The following is a 22,503-nucleotide window of genomic DNA, read 5'->3' as shown; positions in this document are numbered from 1 at the left end:
ATGTGTGGACCAAGAAGTGAGAGAGAACATTTTAGTGTTGTGGCTGAAAGTTGGAAGATTTGCTCAGAACAGAGCAGCAAGCAGGAACACAGTAGGGAAAAAGCAAGTGCAGGTTGACAGAAGGCAGGATGAAAACTCCCTAAAACTGGCACAGCAGGGTAACTTGGAAAATAACACACAGTTTCTTTCAGTCTTTCAGACACCCCTTCTTCTCAGCTGTGCTACCATGGCAGGTGTCTCAAGTTAACATCAGGCACCACCTGAGTGCTTTTGCTTCCCCTTATAAATTGGGACTGCGAGGGGGCTCCTGCAAAGACATAGTTCTGGGAATGTTTTTCTTCCCTCTTTAAGATCCTGAAAGACATAAACAGTGGAGTGCTTCAGTGTGAACAAAATAAAATGGGTGACGCAAGAAATCCTTCAAATACACTGGAAAGAAGCATTCAAAAGAACAGGTGAATTTGAGGGTGCAGAAGATGTGATTGCAGCCATCATCTCTGCAGCAGTCTAAGGATGTGTCTGCAAAAGTGGCCTTTAAATGCTGCACATTATATCTGTATGTCTGATGGATGCAAGGGGGAAGGATCTGTTGGAGGGACTGGTTTCTCCCTGGTGCTCTGTCTGGCTGAGCAACCTGCTGTAGCTGATTTTACTGTGAGCTGCTGGTTGCTACAGCCCCACTGGCCCTGGCAGTCCAGGCAGAAAGTGTAACTATTAATTGTAGTTACTTGTTTTCCCACTAATTGCTTTCAGTGTCTTTTGTGGGAGAGAATGCAACTTGGCATTGGTTGTGTTCAGAGACACACAGGAGTTTATCAAGAGAAGAGCTATGTGCTAATTGAAGAGCAATTGGGCTTCTAAAACCAGGCATTTTTGAAGTGGTGCTTGTCTCTCTATTTGTAGTTTCCCATGCTCTGACCTGCAGGAGAAATGCAAAGTGAGCACAAGAAAGGAGAAGTGAAAATCAAATTGCTGATTTGGCACTGGCCTCTTTCAAATGTATCTCATTAAAAAAAAAAAAATATATATATATATATAGACACGCATATATATATGAAAGCACATTGCCCACAGAGAAGCAATGCTGCCTTTGGGAATGCCAGAACCCCTTTTATTTTCCATTTTTAACTGGTAAACAGTGCTCCAAGACCTGACCTTCCCCTCCCAATCCCATCTGTTACCTAAAGCTGAGAGATGGAAGGACTGGAGGTCAAAGTTTGAGTTCAGCTTCCTGTGAGAAAGCAGAGCTGAGATTCCTTAAACATGTTAAAGCTTTGCTTTAAATGGATTGTCTGTCTCTCAGTTGTTATGAAATACTTCTAAAGGAAGTATTTACATCTTTAAATTCATTCTTTCTTGTTTTGCATGCTTCCTCACTGGAGTTAAAAATTAACAGCATCTATGGCTTGGCAGTTCTTCTTTTTTCATTTTTCCTTTTGCTGTTTTTCAGTGTTTTCCTAAACATAGCCAAATTTTGAAAAGCTGCAGTAGAACAAAGCAAACTGATGGAAAAGGATCTCTGAGTGTAGCAGAGTGAAGGGGGTGAGCAGAATGAAAGAGTACAACAGGAAATCCAGGCTTCTCTACTTTAATGGAAAAGAAACCCCAAAGTTGAAAAATCTATTTAGAACAGTTTTCTGCATTTAGGTGTTTTGTGAAAAAATCGAATAAAAGAAAAAAATTAATTTTGTGGCTTATCTGTGTCCAGCTCTGGTCCTGGTCCATGAATTCCTGGTCCCCTCAGAGTTTGACCAAGACCAAATGGAGAGACAGTCTTAAAATGCTGATAGCCTTACATGATTTGAGCAGCTGAACTGAGCTGCTTGGTTACGTTTTTGCAATATTTATATGCAGCATTGAATACTCAATGGCTATTTGCCTAATGGAAAAGAAAATGGAGAACACATGGATGAGATTAATAGGGGGGAAAATGGACTTCTTTTCCTTTTTTTTTTTCTACTGGCTTGCTTTCACCTACTTTGATGGAATTATTAATGATTTATGTTGCCATGCAACATATATAGCTAGTAGAATGATGCTTTAAGTAGGGCTAAAGTGAAAGAACAATGGGCATTTCAAGTGTATGGCAGTTTTGGGCAGGGAAGTGAGCGAAGGAAAAACAGTAGGGGGAAAACAGTCACGAAAATTGTGCCTAAAGTTCATTTTTCTCTACAATAAGCAGTATAGTATCCCATTCTCCTTCCTCTGCTATCTGGGAGAAGAGATCCTGGAGTGTCTCCCTTTAGGAGAAGGGCTTCAGGGCCTCTGGCTGCCAAAGGGGAGCTGTACATTGCAGGGAAAGGAGCTCTGGAGGGAGGCATTTCTTCATTTAAGTGGCAAAAGTAGAAAAGCTACACTGAACCTTTCAGCTTTTGTTTGCTCATCTATGGAAAGACAGAGCTTGACTCATGTGTTGTTAATTGCCGTTGACAGATAAACCGGAAAGAACCAACCTAGCTGAGTTATTTGTATTCTTTTTTCCAGTTCACTTGAACTGGAAATCAGGGAGATGCAATAAATAGAAAGCCATGAGGTTATCATTCACAGAGCCACTTTCCTAGCAGAACTGGGCTTTAAATCAGCAGGACTATCAACCCCCTGACACAGCCAGGCTGTAAATACTCAGTTATCGCTTCATTTGGGGTGCAGGGGAGTGGTGAGAAAGGAATGACCGAAAGCTTTCCCAGAAATATGCTGCCCTGAGGATTCATTTGTTGAATAGAGGCTGTGCCAATGCATTACTCTGCCAGCCTTGCACCTCTATTGACTTGTCTCTGCTGATTTATTCTCACTCTCTGCGTTCCCATGTGTGAATGCTGTACCTTTCTCCATTTGGTTTCAGTATCTGTAGACTGAGGCTGAATTTTACAGGATTCTGTGTGCAACAGGGCATGGCAAATGCAACTTTGGCCTCTTCCCTTTACAGTTAGTCTCAGTGTTCAGTGCTCTTCTCTTATGCTTTAAAAACATGTTATTTTTTTTTTTTTTATTTTTTGCTTAAAGAAAATAATAAGAAGGTTTTAAAACTTTATCCGCTGTCTGTAACTCTGCAGGAATTAGTCTGGATACTGGCCTTTTGCAATACATGTGACTGGTCCTGATTGTTTGGGTTGGTATCTGAGGATTAAGAGATTTGGGAAAACTCATTCACTCTTTCATTCTTTCATGATCCTCTCAGATGCTTTGGCTGATTTTCTGCCTGCCCAAAATGGGGAAATGGAAACAAAGACGTGGGACTCTTTACACCATGCTCCTCACAGCCAGGAAAACCTTCCACTTGTCACTTGGCAGGAAACAACAGGATTCCTGTATGATGGATTTGCTCCCACTCCATATTTTTCCTAGCTGTGATTTTGGACTTCATATTGCATACATTCATGCTGAGCCCTTTATATCAGATGAGAAGTCTGACATCAATTTTTTCTCCCACTGTGCCATTGTACAGATGCTAAATAGGAATAGCTGTGTCAGGAAACACAGTTGTCTATCTGCTGCTAAAAGCATTCACTGTTAAATTCATTAGCGCTGCTTTTTCAAACTGGTAAAAAGAGAAGTTTCTGTTCTCAGGATCATTATACACCCGCAGCCAAGAGCCCATTTCGTCTACTGAAGATCAGTATAAACCACTTCTTGCACCTCCAGTGGTTTTCATTAGCAGAGCCCGTGGGAGGAGAGGCCCCCTGGGTGTCCCTCAGAGGAGCCTTCTCTCCTGGGATATGGGAAAACACTAGGTGTCAACAGTGAGGCTTCCTCTCCCGGCAGGAACACATCCATTCGAGAGCCTACAGCCAAGGCTAGATGGGCTTCAGCTTCCCAGCATCCATCTCCCCAGGATCCTGATGCATTCTTATCGGAAAGCCAGGGAGAGTCTCTGAAATCCCTGTCTCAGACAAGTCTAGGCAAGGCTTCAGGTTGTCCAGTAAAAATCATGTCAGGATTAGGCTTGGTTTTTAGGGCTATTTCTTAAAGCCCACTTTTATGAAGAATGAAAACATTATTAAAATACCAAATGAAATAGTATTTTTTTTTGTCTTTCCGTTATCAGTTAGATCTTACTGAGGACTTTTTTTTCCTCTTCACTGCTGCTTTTTCTCTTCCTTTTTGCACAAACATCTCCCCATAGTGCCCCTAAAATAAAATGGGAATCGCTTTCTTGTTCAGAGAGGCCATTTTCTGCTGTTGAGATATGAGCAGCAGTGTACCAGGTGCACAGGGAAACTTTCCCCAAAGAGGGCAGGGAAGTCACTAAAAATTATTTTTAAATTAAACAAAAAAGTCCCCCAAACATAATAATTACAAGGAGAACAGAGAAAAATCTAAGAGGCTGAAACTGCTCCAACTTTCGAAGAAGTTCAAACTCCTCAGGCAAGAAAAGAAAAATCTGCTTTTGCCTCTGCTATGATTTTGTTGTCCTCTACTGAGTCTTCCAAGCCTTGGAGAAAAAAAGGGTCTTGTTTTGACCAAAAGGAGATAGAATCATTGTCTAGAATAATAATAATAAAAAAAGTAGCCATCTCCTTTTCTCTCCCTCCTGGTCATTTTCAGTGCCAAAGGCTACAAGGATGGAGGTGGCAGCCAGAAAGAGGCAAACTCCAAAAACAGAGAAACTATTTTATCTACTTTCCACTTCTTTTCCTAGACATATGTGAATTATTAATGCTAAAGAGAAGAGTTTTTTTCCAACACATTTTAGGTAGCTAGAATTTTTATATTCTTTTTTGAGATCTACTCTTGGAGCTGGTAGGAATGAGGGAGTTTCATCTGTTTGTGTTTAGGGAATAAACTTGCCACAGATGCTCCAAATCTTCCATTCAGTTCTTGCAGGTGACAGCTGTAATGGCACCAGAGACTTGCAAATCCTGGCACCCACACAGTCTAACCATAATTTTGGCCCGTAAACCTCTACAACATCACATTTCACAAACGAGTGTGCATTCTGGGCTGAAAGAAAACCCTTCTGCCTCCCTTGCCAGTTTTGGCAATACCTCAGACACCTGCTATAAAAGAAGTGTGGCTCAAGTGGTAGCAGCTATAAAACTAAGATCTATATTTAAGATAAAATCTAATTTAGCATCAATGAAATTAAAGCAGACTGTTTTCACAGAGTCTAAAAAGTAGATATATGGCCAAGTCCAGATTCCCTTTGCTGACTGGTGTGAATCCTGGATTAGACAGAAAGAATACAATTATCCTTTGGAAAAGAAAAAAAAGAAGAAGAAATTCAGGAAATTGTGGTGCTTAAGGAGTTAGCTGTAAGCCGAGAAGATGGCAGCATCTGTGGGAGAGAATGCTGCCATAAATAGCAAAGTGTGGCTTAAAGAGTTGGAAATTATGAAATAGCTTTCTATTGCCATTAAGTGGAGAAAGAGTTTTTGAGTCAGTCCCATCAGGAGAACTGTCACATAAAAAAACAGTAGCTGACATGATCCTGAGTCATGCCCTGCAGTTACCATCAGTTTCTGTGGCTACTTCCTTACCAAAATGATTTCTAAACAGCAGTTTTTTCATTAAATCACAGAATCATCAAGGCTGGAAGAGACCTTTAGATCACCAAGCCCAACCATCCACCCAGCACTGCCACTGTAAGCCCATAAACAGTAAACCAGCGCCAGATGGCTCTCAAACACCTCCAGGAATGGTGACTCCACCTCTCCCTGGGCAAGGCAGCCTATTCCAATGCCTGACCGTCCTAACAGTGAGAGAGTTTTTTCTAATACCTCCTAACCTGAGGAAGAACTAGACTTTTCTCCAGAGTCTGCCTCACCTTCCCAGCCAGAATGGCTGTAGGTGGTAACTCTCAGCCACACACACTCCTGAGGGCTGGCTGTGCCTCACAAAGCCAGAGGGAAGGTGGGCACTGTGATCCACAAAATGACTGCAAATAAACACTGAGTAAACCTAGGAAGAAGGTCAGTGCTTCTGGAGGTTGCATTGGAAAAAATCACACTTCACTCTTCATGCTTTGTCCTCTGTCAGAGCTGGTAATTTTTTCAGTTCTTTGTCTGTATCTGTGCCTCAGCTTCCAAAATAGTCCTTAAGTAACAATGGACCTTGCACATCTCTCTTAAACTAAGAGATGCACAAAAACTATTGTGGACCTATAGGATGCATTAGCTCAGCCTTTTCTCGGCTGCATTTTTCTCCTTTAAATTCAGCTGAAATGTTACTTATTCTTAACTGATTTATTTCTATTGTTCTCAACTTTCTATGTACAGGGATGGCAGGGCTGCCTCTCACTTAGCTGCCTCAGCTGGAGAACAACAGACAGTGTGGAGCGAATCCAACAATTTCACCTGCAAGCCCCATGATGTCTTCTCCACACCCACATCTGGCACACAGGTAAGAAGCTTCATTTCTCTGATCCTTATCTGCTTCCCCATTTTCATTCTGTTTCCCTTTCCCTCCATATGTTGTTTCTATCCTTGCAAAACTGTTCACTTTAGCATCTAAAAACAAAAGAAAAAAGCTCAAAAGCCCTATGGCATGGTCCTTCTTCTTTCTTACCATTCTTCTAGTAAGCAATCCCTGCTTTTAAAGTGGGAAGTGTTTGTTTTCAGTCCTTTGCCATTGTTCCTCTGCTCCTGCTGAGATATTCTGGAGTTGTTCCTTTTGGAGTGCTTTTACTTATCTGCAGAGTAAAGAGTTAGCTCGATTTAAAGATGGTCAAGATCCATTTTTGAGGAATGGGAAAAGGGAGGAATTCTTCAATCCTTTTTATCACCAGATGAGCTTTTTTCCACCTCTGTGGCTAGTGGCAAGATGTTGGGAAGAGAATGTGGCTCTCTGGAGAAGGGTTCATAACCTAATGTCAGCAGAATAGCTCCACCCTGTCCCCTGTACATCTTACAGAGAATACCATTCCTTGCTCTCACTCAAAGCCTTGGGGAATTTGTGGATGCACACATACATGGCCAAAACATAGTTTTGAGTGGAAGTGAAAGATGAGCACAAGCAAATAAATAGACACTCAGAGACTGTGAGATGCTTTTTAAAGCACGAAGGGTCTACAGCTATCTTTCCATTCAATCCCCTTCGTCACTGGGGGGGCTATTCTTAGAACAAGGGTACACAAAGTTTTCTGCAACCATTACATAAAGGCTGTGAGTAATTCTTGCTCAGTTCCTTGCTGACCTGTGCCACTTCTCACTAGAGCAGTTTGATTATTACCATGCAGTTGTTGACTGGGTCTCTGAGAGTCTACAGCAGGAGTAAAATGCTGCCCTTCTAATGTGAGATGTTTTGGCATTTGCTGCAGAGTTCTGCCCAAATGAACGTGCAGGCAGCAAAAGGACACTCTCCCCCTGCCTACGTGGGAGGTTAGATCAAGGAGCAGAACTCCCCCCAGTTTGTATATAAATAGAATTGTATGTAAAATCCCAACACCATTAGCTTACACAAATTGTGTATGCCAATCATTCTAAAAATTCTTTCCAAGCAAGCAAATCCTCTATAAATCTAAGAGATAATCGAATACATGTCTTGCAGTCACTTTACACCTTTGGTGATCTCATCAAAACATTCCAGTGCTCTGCCAAAATCCATGACTGTCTGTAAATTTTAGCTGTTCCAGGAAGTTTGTGCACCTGATGCAATGTTACTTTTATTAAACCTTCTTCTTGCTTTAGCTCTTTCTTTTAACTTAGCTAGGGTTAAGACAGGTGTGTGGCCATTGGAATTTAACTGTATGTGAAGAATGATCACTACTGGAATGCTACATCCAATATCTTGTCCTTAGCTAGAGAAATGGATACTTTCCAAAGACTTGGGGAAGGGCAAAAGGCCATAAACTAGTCATTTATTCCTGCTATTTCAAAAATTTCAAGGATTAAAGATTGTATTCAATATCACACATTTTTAAGCCAAAGTGATAACACAAAATTATTCATACATTTCCTTTATATTTGATTTCTTCTACAGCAAGGCTGTTGCACAGCCTCGTTTGCTGCTTTCCTATTCTGCTCATATCACTCAGTCCTTTGTAAAGAGACTAAACACCATCCAGAAGCACCAGTGATGTTTCCTTGTCCCAGTTGCTCTGGAGTTTGCTCCAAGATTTCAGTCTTGCAAGGCTGCCAATATCCACCCTTAATTTATTCCACCCTCTCTCTGGGATAGGAAAACCCCCCCTAAGGTTATTTATCATCAAAAATAAGAAAACAGATTTTTGGCATTAGCACAGTCAATGGGACATCTAATACTTTCTGTTTCAAAATTTACTCTGCGTAACTCTGCAAGAAGCCCTCTTACAATCCCATGCATACTTTAACATTTTACAGACATTAATTTCTTTTAAATCCCTAGTTTTTTGAGAATTTTACCAACTTAATTTTTTTTAGCCATCCCATTTTCTTGCAGTTTGTTTTATAGCTTACCATGCAGTCCTAGATCTGATGTTTTCCTGAACTTTAGGGAGATAAAATCTATTTCATTTCCGCAGTCTGGCAAAGGAACTCCTGTATTCAGGAGAGCTGTGGAGTGAGTCTGACAGTCTTTTTTTTTTTTTTTTTTTTTTTTTTTTTTTGCTAATATGTTTCATTTTGTCCTGGTTTTCATTGACATCTGTATCCACCTCCATTATATTAAAAGCTTCCTCACCGCCCTGCATATTTCAGGGCTTGAAGTAACTATATACAGCTCACTCTTTTCCCCACACATTTTCTCTAAAGTCAGACCTTACTAACAGGATCTCAAGCGACTGACTACAATCCCTGGGTGCCAGAGATGTCCCCAGTTTTGGCAGTCACATTTTGGTGTGCCCACCTTGCTGAATTCAGCCCCCCTAGCTGGCACTTGTGATGAGAGCTGTCCCTGGCAGCACAGGGACCTGCCCCAGCCCCTAGGCTTGTTGTGTGCCTACCCAGGGATCAGTTCATTCCTGACTTCCTAAGAAATCACTAGGAAGGTCAGACAGAGCACTGTGCAGATGAACTGCTCAAATTCTTGCAAAAAGATGAGTGAAACAGGGTGGAGGAAGTTATGGAAAACTCTGGCTAGACAGACCCCCAAAAAAGGAAAAACATAAGCTCACGCCCTCTGTCTGGTGATCCTGATGACTGAGCAACAGTGGAAATGCATTTATTTGCCAAAAAGAGCTTCCCTAGTGCTTAAAAGGAGCTGTGTACACTCATCCCTGTCTTTGTGGTTCTCTTAAGCACTTGCATCTCCAGTGCAAGGAATGAAAGGCTGGTCAAAATTCGTCACTGGAATGAAATGTGAATTTCCTGCCATCACTCATCCTCTCCCTCTTCCTTTCTCTTTGAATAGATAAGGAGGTGGCTCTCTCCAGAAGGGCTTGTTTGCTTTGTGAGGCATTTCAATCGAGTGCCCGAGGCTGTAAGGTTAATGCTGCAGGACAGGGTGTATTGTTTCTCAAGTCAAGTTCTGATTTGTGCAAGAAGGAAAAAAGTCATTTCTCATGCTGTTTTCCCTTCTTGTAAACAGAGATGGTTAGAAGCAATTTTTTGCAAAGGTTTTGGTGAGACATGGAAAATGTACTCTGTTTGCAATCAGCCCTTCTCATATTTTTTCCTTCTACCCAGCTATTTTGAAATAAGTCTGATTATCCTATTCCTAGCACATATTTTGGATTATGGCATTGTAAAATGTTTCGTGGTGTGTATGTACTGCATACACGATGTATTATTTTCTTAAATCTATCATCAATTACTTTTTTTCCTTTGGCACTTCCTGTCAGATAAACAGAGATAACTGAATTTGGATGTGAATTTTATGGGTGGAGAGGGAAGGAAAAGAGGAGATGGAGGGGGAAGGAGCAGCAAATTGTTTTGCAAAGAATCTCTGGGCTGGAGCCATGCTTTTGTTTGAAAACATAGATATATACCCAGTGACTGCTAATGGTAAGAATAGCATAATGGCAATAATCTATGAGGAGGCCTGAGTTATAGGTCATGTAGCTATTAATGAAAAGCACCTATGGCTCCCAAGTGTCACTTGCCACATGTTGGATTCATGTCTCAGTCCCAAAGGTTTGTGGGATGAGGGAAACCAGCCCATAGAGGCTAATCTGGTAATTCTTGTATGTGCCTCTGTCTCTGCAGAAATTTGTCATAATCCCCTGACTAGCCCAGTGGGAAACAAACTGAGCTTAGGTGAGCATTGCTGCTCAGAGGCCTGGGGGCAGTTTGGGCTGGGGGAAGGAACAGGGTCCATGCTTAGGATGTGGTTGTGCCCCATGGAGGGAGTTTTTTGAGATTTCCCCCTGCTGGGCTAGGAGTGGTAGAAACCTTGCCCACAAAAGAGAGGTGGAAATATTTTTATAGCTACTTGTACTTGCATTTCCCTGGATTATTCAGATACTGCAAGGGTGAATGCAGTAATACTTGCAAGTTACTCAGCTACCACGGTGTTGCAAGCTATATGAGGTAATAGAGAAATATTTCATTCATTTCCAGGGACCAGCTCACTGGCCCTTTTCCAGCAGCACTGTAAACTTGTAAAACTGATGGATCAGTTTCCCAAGAGTCTTTATTACCAAGAATTCTGACTTCTCAGCAACTGGAACAGCCTTGTAAACTATTCAGAACATGCAAGATGCTTAAAACAAGCTTGCAATTAGCATTCCCCAGGGTCTTGTGCTGGACTTCTTTTCCCAAAGACTCTTTTCTGTCATATTTAGCACACAGAATTGGATGAGGCTCTCTTGGGGCTTATCTCTGTCAACAGGAAAAGGGCACTTCTAAATGAAACTAAGTACTACTGCTCCCTTCCTCAAAGGCAAAACCCACTGCAATGACTAAGTTATGTCTCCAACCAGTTTAAAAAATTCCAAACATTGGGATGACCTGGATCTGCTTCCTAAGGGACTTAGCACAAATATGTGTATAACTGAATTTCAAACATAGTTCTGCATGTGAATTAAACTCCACAAAATGCCATTACTTTGGCTTTTGCCATGTAAAATATGAACTCATGTCTCTCTCAGCTGTCCTACTTTGATATCCTTGTCCCTCTGTGTCATTAAGGCAACTACTTCCTGAAGGAAGCCATCTTCTGTTTGCTGGCACCTGGAGCACAGACCAGGTGCATCATCATTACACATGGGATACTGGATTCATTTTCATTTTGCTAAAGGTTGTCTTTAGAGAGATTCTGTTTTTGAAAGTTTATACAATCTGTAGACAACTAAGGATGATAAATATGATATATATATTATATAGAATATTGTGTAAATACATATGTGAGATAGATGAGACAAGGCTATTCTGGTAACGCTATTTTTCCCCACTATAAAGGAAAAAAGAAAAAAATTGCCCATGCATATTTTTGGATGATGAAAGCCACAAGCTGTGCCCTTCCCCTTCAGTTTCAGGCAAATAAAAAAAAAACAGGAGCAGAAGAACCACTTTGTTCCCCAGCCCTGCCCCCAGGTGTATAAATAGCAGGCCAGGCGGTCCTGTGCCCCAGTGGCTGCTGGAGTTCCACTCATTCCAGGCATCTTTGGACACCCTCTTATCAAAACAGAAAGGCTGACTTCACTCCCGCTCTCCCCTGATTGATTTCATGTTGGGAACAGGTAACACGACAGCTTCCATTGTCCTTGAATTAGCCACCTACTTCCAGAGGTCAAACAAACAGGCTGAAGGTCCCGAAACTCACTTCAGCTAATTGCTGCCAAAATTCCTTCTCGGCAAAGTAAGCAGGGGCTGGAGCAGTCCCTGGTGACAAATGCTCTCCAGAGAGAGGGACACAAACCATCCCAAGCAGGCTAACGAGGGGTATCGAGCTACAGGGCTGGGGAGGAGGTGAAATGCGAGACAAAGCCCAGTGCCAATTTTAAACTCAGGAGCCAGAGCCACAGAAAGTTCCTACTTGATTTTAATAGGCTTTGAAGTTTTGGTCAAGCTGAGGTGGAGCTGAGCAGTGGCATTAGGACATGGCTGTCAGATCGAATCCTGGAGCTCTGGAGGCTCAGTTTTACACTGGGCACCAGCATGGCCCTTTAGTTGCTGAAAGCTTTCTGGCATCAACATTTCCTACCCGCTTTCTGCTTTTGTATTTTTAGAAACAATGTGAGTTTAGACGCAATAGGTGGTGGCTGGAACTTTTCACTCTTCTCCCTCTCATTTTCACTGTTTTCTCTTCAAGCTGTTTTCAAGCTGTTTCTTTAACTAGTCTCTAATATATTTTTCTGCCACTTAGCACAGACTCTGCAGGTACTGCTGTGCAACCTGTGTCATGCATTTCAACAGGTACACCGTGCCTAAAAGGATTGATGTCATTGTTCTGCCACTCCCATGTATTCTTTAGAGTGAAAGCTTTGAGAGGATTGTTTCACTGTGCTTTGGAGAGTGGTTCTCGTGCAAAGAGAGGGAAAGTGCAGACGTGTGCCCAGATCATAGCTTGCAGGCACTTCATGTTCCTCCAAAGTACTGTCAGCTCCTCTTTAACCCTGGACTGATTGATGTGACTCCATGTCCCACCTGCAGGGGCACAGACGCTGTGGACAGGCAGCTCCTAGAGCCAGTTGCATCAGGTCCTGCTTCACTTGCTGTTTATATATAGCCTGACCTCTACAGGAAGCGGCTGGTACGTTTTTCCATATGTGGGTATAGTAAATAAGCTCAGAGACCAACTGACCTATCCATAGGTTTGATTTTTCCAGGTTAGGTGACCACCTTGCTCATAGGAAGCATGGAGAAGAAATACTTCAACAATAGTTTTTTCTTTCTTTTCCGCTTTCCTTAAATTGTCTAAGAGAGTATTTTACCCTTGCTTTAACAGCCTTAAACTCTAAAATACTGTTTCTCCATCTTTCTTTTGTTCTCTATCCTGTTTTGAAAAAAACAGGGATCTTAGCAACCTGATTTAGTTGAAGATGTCCCTGTTCATTGCAGGAGGGCTGGACTAGATGACCTTTTAAGATCCCTTCCAACCAAAACTAGTCTGTGACTCTGTGACACCGCTAAGTGCTCTGCTTCTGCTGCCTTGCAAACATCAGCACAATGATGTTCTGCGTCTAAGACATCGTGAAATGTAATTTAATACTGGCTCTCTCTGTTTCCATCTCTGCTCAGCCCTCTTAGCAGTCTTTGACTCCTATGGCTCTGGTCTGAACATCTCTCCAGACAGAGCTCACAGCACTTCTGCACTTCCCTCCCAGTACAGCTTCTTCCTCTTGCCAAGGGCAGCCTGTGTCAGAGTAACCTCACAGCTGTCCTGTCACCGAGGTTATAAACAAAGTCAATGTGTCAGATTTCATTCATCTGGGCTTCAGGACAGCATCTGATGTTCTGCTTCAATCCTTACACAGCCAAAGCCATTCATTTTCCTGCCAGGTGAGCAGGAAGGCTGCAGCAGGGAAGACAGCAACAAGAAGTGTGATGCAGAAAGGTAGTTACAGAGTTTTTTTACATAATTGTATATAATTATATAAATATATGGTTATAAATTAAAAGGTCTTGAAAGCTTTCCTGCTTAACACTCTCACAGTAAACTGGGCACAAAGACTGCAAGTTTGCTAATGATATCTGTGGATGACAGACGTTGGGAGGCCCTATCAGGAGGGAGGAAGATCTGAAAAATCTTATGGGAAGAACAATGTAATGGAATTGAATTCAGAAGCATGGACAAGAAAAGCTCACATATGGCTACAATTTATCAGTAAACTGAAAATAGGAGAAAAATAGGAAAAAAATAATCAACTGGGCAATTCTCCAACACCTTTGGAGCACCATTTTGATTTTCTTTGAAGAGGGAAATGTCATTCTGGGACAAGTCAGTCAAGATGTTTCCAGTGGAAACACTAAATCCATGGCAGAAGATGACATCAGTAAGGTGTTCTTAGGACACTACATATGATTTGGATGTCTCATGCCCATGGAAAATACAAATCCAAACAGGTGTAAGGAAAGGCTACTGAGATCACCAGGAGTGCCACGGTCTTTCCTTACAAATGGAGGCCGAGGCAACCTCGGCTTGTTCAGCCCAGGAAAAATGAAGGTTGACAGGGGATATGGTTTCCCTCTAAAAATACCCAGGAGTCAAACAGCAGTGAGGGAGAACTATTTAAACCCATATGTGACTAAACTTAGTCTGGAAATAAGATGCAGGTTGCTGGCCATTAAAACAAACAGAGGCAAGAACAGCCTTCCGATGGGAACAGCTGGGACCAGAAAAGCACAAGCACTTCTGAGATGTAAATTCATTTGGGAAGAAATGCTGTAGCATTTCAGGAGGAAAAGGCTCAGGCTTGATGGCTCCTGGATCCACTCAAGGAGGGCACAACTGTTTCTGACAGTGAGAAATGCTTCTATGTACCTGTGGTCCCTTTTGTCCCTCCTGCTCGTCTTGATTTATGCACAGAATTTTGACCAAAAATATCAGCACAATGCAGGTTTCAGTCTTCTGGGAGTGACACCCAGATCTTTGGGGCAGCCAACCTTGCAAAGTCAACAAGGAACTGATGCTTTCACAAATAAATCATCGCAAAACAATTCACACATAAATATGACACCGGTGTGTACAAATTTGGTCCAAATTCTTAAGATGTATAAATACAAGCTTCTCTGGTGGCTGTTTTGGTTTTTTTTCCTGCTGTTCTCCTCTGTCAGTAAAGTTTACCTGTATTTTATTTACTGTGGGAATAGTTATTAGTTGATATAATATTATGTGGGCAGCAGTTAAAATAAGGTCTCCTGAACATGTTCTCTGATCTTACTGCTCTCATGCCTGTTTTGTATTTCTCTGGGGAAAAAAACCCCAAACAACTCTAGAGGTGCTTACAGAGGCCTGGAGAGGTTTCTCTGTATGCACAGATTTTTGTATGGCTTTACCTAAGCAGTTATAAAATCCAGGGCAACTAAGTCAATCCAACAGGAAAGATAAGTTGATTTTTTCCCCCTTAGTTTTCTTCCAAACACTTGCAAATGTATTGGTAGACCTGCTGATACAGCGGGGTGTCACTGCTATGGCCTATGTTCATTTTTGTACCAGTTCAGTTGTGTGAGCTGGCTGAAGGGCTTGGACTTGAGGATGATGTGGGGAGCCCCAAAGCTGGGCATCTGCTGGGTGCCCAGGCTGAGCAGCAGAACAGACCCTGTAAAAAGCCTGTGCTTTTGTCAGTGAGTGGTGCTGCTAGGAATAAAGCAGGGGAGCTGCCTGCTCTCTGCTGTGCCCCCCATCCACACCCCTGTGCCAGGCTGCTCCCGCCCTGCCAGGCTCTTCCTGCTGAAGCTTGCCCCCGCTGCCTCCCTCACTAGGCAATCTATCACACACAAAACTACAGGCAAAGCTGCACCTCCTCTCCCGTGGCATTAATTAATATAAATAACTGCAAGGATCGCTCTGAGAGTTTGGCTGTTTACCTGCCAAACCCTGCTTAATTGGTACTCGTGGTGGATCTCAAACATAGCTCAAAGACATCACTCAGCAAGCCCTCCCCGCACAGCTGATGGACTGTAATTAAACCACATCAAGCCACAGGTTTCTGCATTAACCATTCCTTGCCATTAAGGAAAAGGAAATCAGGGAAGGCAGCTTGCTTCAAGAGGTAAGAACAGGGGTAATTGAAGGCATTAGTCCCATAACTCTGTCAAAAATGGTAAATATGAACTCTGATTTTTTTTCCCCCTCCTTTTTTCTTCCCACGAATTGCTCTATTTGAAGAAGCAGAAACGGCTGTGTCAGCCTGGGGTAGAGTAATCCAGTAGTTAGTTGTTAGCAGTGGTAAAGGAATTTGGAAGAACTGGTTTCAATTCTTTGACAGTTGATTCCTTGCATGTATAAATGTTTGTTGCCTCTGGTGTCCATCTGTAAAACGAGGCTAATGCCTCACAGCAGGGCTGTGAGGATGAGGCTGTTCAGGCTGTGACGTTCTGAGAAGCTTCAGATTGATTTCAGTCCCTAAAGTGGGCCATGTTTAATGTGATAAGAAGATAACCTTAAGCTTCTGAAAAGGTTAATTGTGTTTCCCGGAATGAAGAGGTTTAGTTGCTGTTTCATTGGTTTGGACACACAAAGTAGAAATGTTTAACCTGTGGCATCCACATAGGTGGTCCTTCTTTTTACCTGTGGAGGAGGGAACAAAACTTGGAACTAGGACTGACCAGGCTCCAATCTGTCTGCTCAGTCACTACAAAGGAGTCCAGTAATAAAATACATTTCCTCTGTTTATGCAATTTACCAAGATTTTAGAGACACTGTAAATAAGAGTTTTATTAGTAAATATTAATTTCTCTTTGCAAAGAAAAGCACCAATAAATAAAAACTAAAGAAGGCTTGATTAGCTAAAATAAAAAAATAAATCGGGGTATAAAAAATACTAATAAATCCATTTATAACATTAAGAGCTTCAATGGCTAGAGTGGGAACACCAACACTGTTAACTTTTCAATCTGATGAAAACGGCGGGTTTAAAAGCTGTCGTGATCACCGAGATGGGGAGCAAACTGCTGTCAGAGAGACACAGCTCCAGCAGAAGTAACACAAGAAAATATGCTCCTTAGAAAATGGGCGGATGATGGGCTGACCATCTTCACCACTATGGAAGTGGCGAAGATGGTCAGCACAGCTGCGGGGAGAACAGGGCTCTAAGAGGTGAGAAAAAAAGGTGATAAGTAAGAGAAAACTTGACCATGAGGGTTTTTTTGGCTGACAGAACTGTCCCAAGTTGAATTGGCTGGATGCTGAACCTGCTGCCAGCCACTCTGCCCAACCACATGGCTCCTCCCACGCAAAGAAGTCTTTGGACTAACTGGACTTATTGTGGTAGACAGGATGCATGAGAGAGGATGCAATTCAGCACAGGCTATCTTTCCAAAACAGGACAGGAAAAGAAAAACAGAACAAAACAATCAACAAAACACCAAACAAACAGAAAAATAAAAGTTTTTCTGTGATACCAGTTCTAGGTAGTTTGGGCTTCGCTGTGACCAACGTGTAACAGCTTGCCTTGTCAAAAGCTGACAGCAGCCCCTGCTTCTCAGAAACACATAGAAATTATCTAATTTATTGTATTTTTTGGCCACAGAGCTATCTCGGAACTGGAAATAAGCTCTTATGCTCTAGATGATATTCACATTAACCTCATTAGAGAGAGGATTACTTTGTGCTGAACAGCAAGTTATACGCTGAATGTAAATATTTACACTAGCTTTACCTTTGGAAGGAAAGCAAAAGTGAAAGTAGCCGTGCAGTAAAAGCACAGCTTGTAGTTCAGTGTTTTAGCACACAGAAAGGTAATGTTACATTAAGTGGTGTTTAATTAAAAATAATTCGACTGTGCATTGTTAATCTGTTCATAATTTATGAGCTACTTTTCCCATTTACAAATGCCTTTCTCTCCTTCACCACCGCAGGTGATATTCTCTGTCAGTTTTGCAGTGCCCATTACCAGGCACCTAAGGCACTTCATTAGCATTTAAAGGAGACTTGAGTGCCTGAGTAATTCTGACATAGACTGTATCTTCCTAGCTGACTACTGCATTTAATTAATTTCCAGACTCTTTCCTTCCTTGTTCTGAGAGGAAAATGCAAGCTCTGTCTAAAATCCGGTGGTGGTAGGAAGAACAGGCAGGCCACAGTTCTAGCTGCTGCTGAGGTTTCTTGCTCGGCTTACTATCTCTAATTTTGCTATTCATCTTAATGAAAAGCTTTGTCTCAAAGAGGAGAATATTTGAAAAGCGACCAAGAATGGAGCGATCTCGAGCTAATGAGTTGCCTCTGTTTCTGTGCCCTGTGTCTGGAGGCAAAGGAAAACAGATTCATTTATTACAAACTGATCACGCCACGGAAAAGTGATGACGGACCTAAGGATGAGACTGCCAGCTCTGAGCTGGGAGTGGCACTGGCCTTGCTGCCATGGGTGGGTGTGGAGCAGATTGCGGGCAGGCTTGCCGGGGCTGAAACCTGCTGCAACACCAAGCAGCAGAAGTCCCTCTGCACGTCCTTCTTCGGTAGTGATGAATTAATGTAATACTGTCCTGAGATGCTGCATGTGCAAGCTGCTTCTCCAACAGGAAAAGCTGAGGGCTTTGGGAGAACTGAAGTGGAAAAGGATGTTTTTCACTAACGTGGCAAAGTGTAAAATCAAGCAGGACCACAGGCTGTGTGCCATGGTGAGCTGAGAGCAGATTGCTACCCGAGCAGGCAGCACAGGGACATGCTGACACTGGAGATACAATGTGAGTCACACCGGGGCATGGGATCCTGAATCTTCTTCTACTCTAATAAATAAAACAGCTTGAGAGTGACCTAGAGCCCTTGTGACACAATGAAAAATCCCTCTGTTGGGTAACTTTTACCTCCATGAATTAAAATCATGTGAGAGTCTGTTTGCGTAACAGGGATTTTTAGTTTTGCCCGATTGGAGAGACTTAATAGGAAAAGAGCAGACTAAGGAAGGAAGATTTCTGAAACAGTGGTTTGGCTACAGTAGTGGGAGGTTTAGATGCTTTCCTTTTGAGATGCTGTTTGAGGTGCACTTGTCCTAGTTAAAGACACACAGCTCAGTGGGACACTGTTAAAATAAATCCCCTTGTTAAGGTTCACTGAGCCAGGGCTCAGAGGATGGGACAGGCCCCGGTTCATGCACACTGAGGCAGTTGGAGCACAGGTCTCCTAACCCAGCATCAGCTCCAGCCTAAGGGCTCCTGTTTGGGGCAGCCTGTGGGGGCAATGGGCACAGCAGGACCAAAATCAGGCTCAAGCCACAGTAAAAGCAAGGGACAGTGCTCTGGGGTCAGAGGGGTGAGGCAGGGCTGTCCATTATGAGGACTGAGTGTTGTGTTGGACGGTGATAAATAACAATTTAAAGCTTTCTTCAGCACTCCTTCTCCACAGTAAATGCATGTCTGAGGAGGGTACTGAAATTCTTTGAATCGAACTGATAGTGGTACAGTCAATTAGATGCACAATTCTTTCACAGCTATTTTTACTTGCAATGACTTCTTGTCGTGTGAAGTTTGGCAGGAGCCTCAAGGCTCACCAAGGTGAGGTGCAGCTGACTGTGACTCCAAATCATCTTCGCCCCATTCCTGCCTCTCCCAAGGCAGTGGCCGTGGCTGGCGCTGGCAGGCCCAGCACTGCTGTCCCAGTCAGCCTGCCCCGCTCCACGGATTCCCAGCTGCATTCCCAGTTGGACAGTCCTCGTGTTAAAGAATTAGTCCTATAACAATCCGGTCGAGCATCACCTTAGAACCTGGTTCATTTAATGGACCCACTCCTACAGCGAGGCTGTGCCAGAGACCTTGATTTCTGGCGGATCCCGTCCAATTTCGGAGCTGATCTTACGCATGGCTACTCTATACCTGTTTGTTCTTGCGCCAGCCTTCTGTCAGCTCCAACAGCTCTTCTGCCTCGCCGCGGTTCCCTCACTTTGATGTCCTCAGGGGGCGAGTACATCCCTGTCATTCCTCACATTAAATCAGCCAAACTCCCTCTTTCCGCAGGCTCTCCTGCTCCGCTTCAGGCTGAGCTGCTTCCCCCCATCCGTGCCCGGCTCCGCAGCGCTTCCCTCAGGACGGGCACACGGGGAGCGGCCCCTTGCGCCTCGCAGGTGCGCCCGCAGCTGCGTGTGCGTAAACTACAGCGGGGCGAAAGGAAGCGCTCCCCTGTTCAAAACCAACCAAAACAACCCAAACCACACGGCTAACCTGGGCACCGCGCGGGCTTTCCGGCCCCTGCCCCGCTCCACAGTCCCGTCCCGCTGCGGCCGGGCCGGGCAGGGCTGGGCCGGGCCGGGCCAGGGGAGGAGCGGCAGCAGACGGAAGTGAAAACAAGAGCGGGGGGACGGCGGTGCCGCCTCGCAGACGCGCTGCGCTGTCCTCGCCTCTCCGCGCTGTGCCGCACCGCCGGGTGAGTGCCGGGGCGGCAGAAAGCGAATGGAAAATAACCAGGGGGGGAAATCAGGCAAAAAGTCAGTGGCTGGGCGCGTCCTCGGTGCTTATTTTCGTTTCATTTAACTTCTGAAAGCAGGGCGCGCAGCTTGCCGTGGTGGCGGAGCGCCCGGCCGGGGTGCCGGGGTGCGGCGGGGGCGCGGCCCGGCCCCAGGGCAGCGCCTCAGGGAGCCCGGGGAGCGGGACACCTGCGGGGCTCCTCGCCCTCAGCCGGGCGCTGTTGTGCCCGAAGGGCTGCTCGGGCACAGGGCGCCGGTGTGCCCCGCTCCCCCGTGTGCCTCGCTCCCCCGGCTTTGGGGCTCCCGCGGGGCTGCACGCCGGCTGCCTCTGGAGCGGCTGGGGCTGTGCGAGCGCCTGGAGCCGAGACTGAGCGCTCCTGGAGGGAGTTCTGGTTCCCAGCCTGTGCTGCCCGTGGGGCTCCTCGTCCCGGGGAGGTGGGCAGAGCGGGCTGCTGGGTGTTCGGGGGTTTGTGCCGTCCCTCCGGCACGGCCGCCCCAGGGCAAGAGGGCCCCGCTGGTGCTGCGGGACCGGCGGCTCCGAGCCCGGGCCGGCGTTCGGCCGGGCATTTGAAATTCCCCCTGCCAGACGCACCGAGCGTTTGATGATTTACAGGAAAGTTGCACAGTTTCACCCTTAGCTGGTTTGTTTGCACAGGGCTCCGCAAGTGAAGCGAAGTTGGTGGTTCGCGGTGTTTCCCTTTAGCTGTTGCCCCGGCACATTTTAAGTGGTTTGTTTAATGAAACTTGGAGCGGGTCTTCTTTGTTTGCCGTTCCTTCCTGGTGTATCTGTTGGGTTAGAGATGCAGATATACCAGAATTAAGGGGGTGAGAAAGGAAAGATGAGTGATGCTGAGTGTATGCACGGTATTTCAGAGCGCAGTTTCTTCCCTCCTATTTCTAGTTGCTACAAATGAAAAAGATCAATTAGGTTAGGTATCAATTCCTAACAGAATTAATTTTTTTTCCTGGGTCTGTAGCTGTAACTAGTTGATGCTCAGTTAAAAAAAAAAAAAGCTACACAGGTGCTTTAGTTTTAATTGCCAGGTAGAGCCTGCTCACCTGTGTGAAACAACTGCACTGTATGCTGGTCAGTCGATGTGTCTTGCTTTTTTGCAGTCTCATAATTTACAGTGACCTGTCACTGCAGTGGGTTTCATTTAGCGGGAGTGAACCGAACGTGTATTTTTATGCAGAAAGAAATCTGTAACTAATTCAGATCCCCTTCTAAAAGGAATTCTGTGCGCCGGGCAATTAAACAGCTTAGTTCTCGCTTTAGTGTTGAGCAAGCCTCCTAAGAATCCTAGCTCGAACTTGGTGGGTACTTTTCTTCCTCTTTAGCCTCAGGAGAGCTCAATCTTGTGTGCTTCCCCTTCTGTTCACTGGTCCTTGTCGAGGTTTTTAGGGGTGGGTTGAGTCAGCGCCGGGGGTCAGAGCTGCCCCTTTGCTGGATGCCAGCAGGCAGTGGTGGCTTGGGAATGGCCCGGTTACCCTGGCACCTCTGGTACAAGCTCCAAATTCTGCTTCCTAGTATATATATATATATAGTACTGTCTAATGTCAGTAGCCGTCCTCTGGTTACCTGAGTAACCAGAGTAACTTTTGTCAGTGTGAATAAAAAAAAATCTGAGTGGATCTGTGCTGCTTTGGGAGGTGAACCCAAAAATGCGCGTTGTGGATGATCTCTTGGGGGGTGACATCCTTGCATCCATGGGGGTTGTGTGACAGCCCTGCTCTCATGCTCCTAGTGGGTGGGCCGCATTTGGAAAAATCCACTGCCTCTGAGAAACTAACGTGGCCCCTGCAGTGTAGGAACAGCTAAACACGGGCTTTTCAGAGTTTGGTGGGGTTTGCAGCCGCCTGCTGCTGCCTGGCTGAAGGTCCACCTTAAATGTCCCTATATGAGTATGGAATCTGGCTGTGCCCCGGTGTAGTCTTACACCAGCCTGCCCTGGTGTGCTCCTGCCGGGCTTCAGCTATACAAAAATAGCTGGCATCCACTACCTAAGATGTCATTGTAACATTACTTATCTGAGGTGGAGCTGAAGCCCTTATCTTTGACGCTGAACAGCGCTTAAATATCTCAGTTGCCTTTTAAAGGTAATTTGTTAGCTGCGTTTGTGGAGAGGGAGATGCTTGGGTTTTGCTTCCTCAGCATTGAACCGTGACACTGGATATTTTGCTTCAGTTCACGGCTTTCATTTTGAGGGTTGGTTTTAATACCTGTCTCATCTGTGACATCGTTCTGCCACTATGAAGCTATGCTATAAAAATAATAAAGTCACAGGGGCTTTATTTCTGTCTGACTAACTGCAAAGTTGTGATGTTTTTGGTGTTGTTGTGTTTAGAAATAAGCTTTGAGCTGATGACAGGGCAGCATATGATACTAATTTTGTTAGAAATGAATGTGCTAGTAGTGCTAATGTCTTCCATACTTCGGTTTAAGGGACGCTATCAATTCATGCTTGTCTTAATATTGACTTTTTTTAAGCTGAGCTTTAATGCTGGACGGTTTTACCACCCCTGCCCCACACAGTGTTTTGTTAGTGAAAAGTAGTTGTCAAACGTTTTGGCAGCGGCAGTTCTCAAAGTTTTGTTTCTTCCTAAGCTATGGAGGGAAACAACATATGGGGAATAAAAGCACAAGTCATGAC

At 44.3% G+C, this 22,503-nt stretch overlaps 1 protein-coding gene across 9 annotated transcripts in view; it reads left to right on the top strand.

Annotated features, from left to right (window-relative positions):
- Window positions 1–343: 343 nt before the first annotated feature.
- The window catches only part of PDLIM5 (PDZ and LIM domain 5), a 142,484-nt gene continuing 120,324 nt past the window's right edge, over window positions 344–22,503 (top strand). Inside the window, exons 1-2 of one of the 9 annotated variants that reach the window (XM_058804166.1) lie at window positions 344–455; window positions 6,216–6,339. The gene's annotated coding sequence lies outside the window, so the exon portion shown is untranslated. Of the gene's footprint in view, window positions 456–6,215; window positions 6,340–19,627; window positions 19,813–21,778; window positions 21,950–21,972; window positions 22,059–22,503 lie in introns of those variants that run through there. The other 8 variants (XM_058804168.1, XM_058804163.1, XM_058804171.1 and 5 more) reach the window with 8 other exon arrangements.

The sequence above is a fragment of the Ammospiza caudacuta genome, chromosome 4, assembly GCF_027887145.1.
Source record: "Ammospiza caudacuta isolate bAmmCau1 chromosome 4, bAmmCau1.pri, whole genome shotgun sequence".
NCBI classification, from domain to species: domain Eukaryota; kingdom Metazoa; phylum Chordata; class Aves; order Passeriformes; family Passerellidae; genus Ammospiza; species Ammospiza caudacuta.
This window is presented reverse-complemented; position numbering and strand designations above follow the sequence as displayed.